The following is a 2,925-nucleotide window of genomic DNA, read 5'->3' as shown; positions in this document are numbered from 1 at the left end:
ACTACAGATTATAAAATGAGATGCCAGCTGGAAGTCGGTCTCTTCCCCAGCTGTCCATCAAGGATAGTGAAGGGAGGTCCATCCATCGGGGAGAGCCACCATTTTGCAATTTCATTGTATCATCGTATCATTGTTTAATTAAACGCTGTTAACTTGTAAATAAGCTTCCTGGACTCTTTTCAGCTAATCCTGTGCTCAGAGTTAAAATACCCTACATTACCCGGTGACGTAAACACACACCCCCACATAGCACAAACCCACGCCAACAATAACCAATAGTTAATATCCAAATGCATTTATTTTGCCGCCACAGGAGAAACACTGACAAATATATTCAAAGCTCTCTCTGCCTCTTTTTCAACGTCCAATTCTTAACTTTGTTCCATAAACGCTGTTACCCACGCACACTAAAAACAACTTTATACGTGCTATACCTACTAGCTCTTAAAGGCAGAATGATATATGTTGAATCTGCTCTATTCCTCATATATATCAACTGTTGTATGAACATATAATTATGAACAGTGGTCACTTTATTAGGTACACACTGTGGGGTATGTTGAGTACACCACTGATGGTTCAGTTTTCCGTGACTTTGTCAGAAAGGAGGCTGGATATCAGAAGCACTTCGGAAGAAAAAAGTGGTCTTTACAGTTTAATGTGCAGATGTAACTTATAACATGGCGTTGAGTGTACATATCATATGCTAACAACATAAACAACAACACCAAAGGCTAATCTTGATCTCACATGAGCAGGTAGGGATGGGCATGACTTTGAGAAAGAACATTTTAAATAAAAGGTGCTGGCTTTACTGGGTCTCATTAGTTAGTGGATAACTTTATGTATGGTATCTGTGTAATGCAAATGGAAGAGGCTACTAAAAGCCACAGAGAAAGTGTCTGTTGCCGGTGTTAGTTCCTCTCTCTGCTGCCTGTCACTGAATCCGGTAACAACGGTCGAATGTGAAACATGAGCGGGGAAGATTGTGTTTCCTCGTCTGCTCGACGAACCAGCGACGGACTCACAGAGAGGAGCTTTTACTGCTTTGTGTGTTCCTTCAAGTGTATCAATAAGACTCATAGACCATTAGTTCTAGGTCTTTTTCAAACATTGTTGTGTATTCATGTTCCTAACAAAGCCACAGGTAAGCAGCATTCAGAGCCAAAGACCTACGTTACCTGTGCCTTGTTTCAGACGCGACTCCCAATCAAAGAAATGTTCTCTGGGAACTCATTCCTCACTGTCTTCCACCTGCAGAAACATGAAGACTTATGGGTAATGAAGGGCTGGCATTCAGCCACAATAGTTATATTTATCTACACTCAACTAGGGTGACCAGGTGCCCAGGATGAGGAGAGTCTCACACGTAGTGCACCCCTTAGCGCGATTCAAAAGAAACGTTGGCATGTCTCACAAACACTCTCTGGGACTCACCCTCTACCGGCTACACCCATAATTAAACACATTTCCAGACTTTCTTGATCGATTGGCACAGCTGATCTCTTGTTTTTTTTTCATGACAGCCATTGGATTAAAGCCAAGTTTAGATCAGAAACTATACACCCTGGTTTTGACAAAACAAAGTCTGGGCTGTGATGTGCAGTAAAGACAACAAACCTGTTACCTTATAAACCACCAGGAGTCCACCTGTTCACCTGTAACCACGACAAACCGAGAAACACATCCAGGCCACGAGGGCAGGGCAAACCAGTAACCAGGTAGGCCTACTGACGTTTAGCGCTGTGGCTTAGGGTGTCATTGTTTTGGGAGATTCCTTTCTAGGTGAGCCGAGTAATGTTTGGCAGAAGTAAACAGGACACCTAAAACACACGGACTCCTGCACCCTTTTAGCTTTCCTGACCTCTTTTTAAAGCTGATATTAAGGAATCTTAAAATACTCTAACACAGGTACGATGTTCATTAATGCAAGACACAGAATCCCCCCAGCAGGTAACTGGTCTGATGGGACCAAACTTTAATTTGGTTTGTTTCCTTCACATAAAAACACCTTCTGTCTCAGCATTTGTCTGGATTATTGATAGATTTCTGTGCAGTCCAGTTTGAGGTATTTTGGGTTTGGTTCATTGGATGCTCCATTGTTCATGTATCTGTCACATTGTTCTTTGTTTGGCCTGCGACAAATCCCCCTGGGCTGGATTTCCTGACAGGAAAACATACAGTACAGACGCTCCGGGGGGAAAGGTGGTCTCAAGTCCAGCAAAACATCCTTGTTTCAATGAACATAAGAAACCATAAGATGGATGGTCTTGGCAACACTCACTCGTCGTTACTAAGGATCGATTGTCTCCGAAGTGATTTGTAGATTCAAAAGAACGATTATTTGCTGACAGGTTAACGTGTTACAACGGCTAAGACTCTTCCATCAGGAGAAACTCGCTTCAGAAACGATGCAGATATAAAAAGATGTTCCTGTGCTCATGAAGAAACATCTTCATTAACTTGACATCACATGCAGCATTTAGAGAACATTAAGAAACTTGAGGAGACATGGCAGCGTTTACTAAAAGCTGCAGAAACCAAACGCTGCAAGAAGCTCAAAACACAACGGAGTACAGGAGACACTAAAGAGTGACGCACACAGCTGGAGACCAGGGGACACTAAAGAGTGACGCACACAGCTGGAGACCAGGGGACACTAAAGAGTGACGCACACAGCTGGGAGACCAGGGGACACTAAAGAGTGACGCACACAGCTGGGAGACCAGGGGACACTAAAGAGTGACGCACACAGCTGGGAGACCAGGGGACAATAAAGAGTGACGCACACAGCTGGGTGATCAGGGGACACTAAAGAGTGACGCACACAGCTGGGACGGAGCGCTTGGTGACGTTCAGGCTCATAAAGCTGAACAACTGTCTCTGTTGTTGGAAACTTACCTAAAATGTTTCATGGTGTTATTT

Source organism: Notothenia coriiceps, unplaced genomic scaffold, assembly GCF_000735185.1.
Source record: "Notothenia coriiceps isolate Sejong01 unplaced genomic scaffold, NC01 NC01_scaffold00012963, whole genome shotgun sequence".
Taxonomy (NCBI): domain Eukaryota; kingdom Metazoa; phylum Chordata; class Actinopteri; order Perciformes; family Nototheniidae; genus Notothenia; species Notothenia coriiceps.
Note: the sequence above shows the minus strand (reverse complement) of the source record.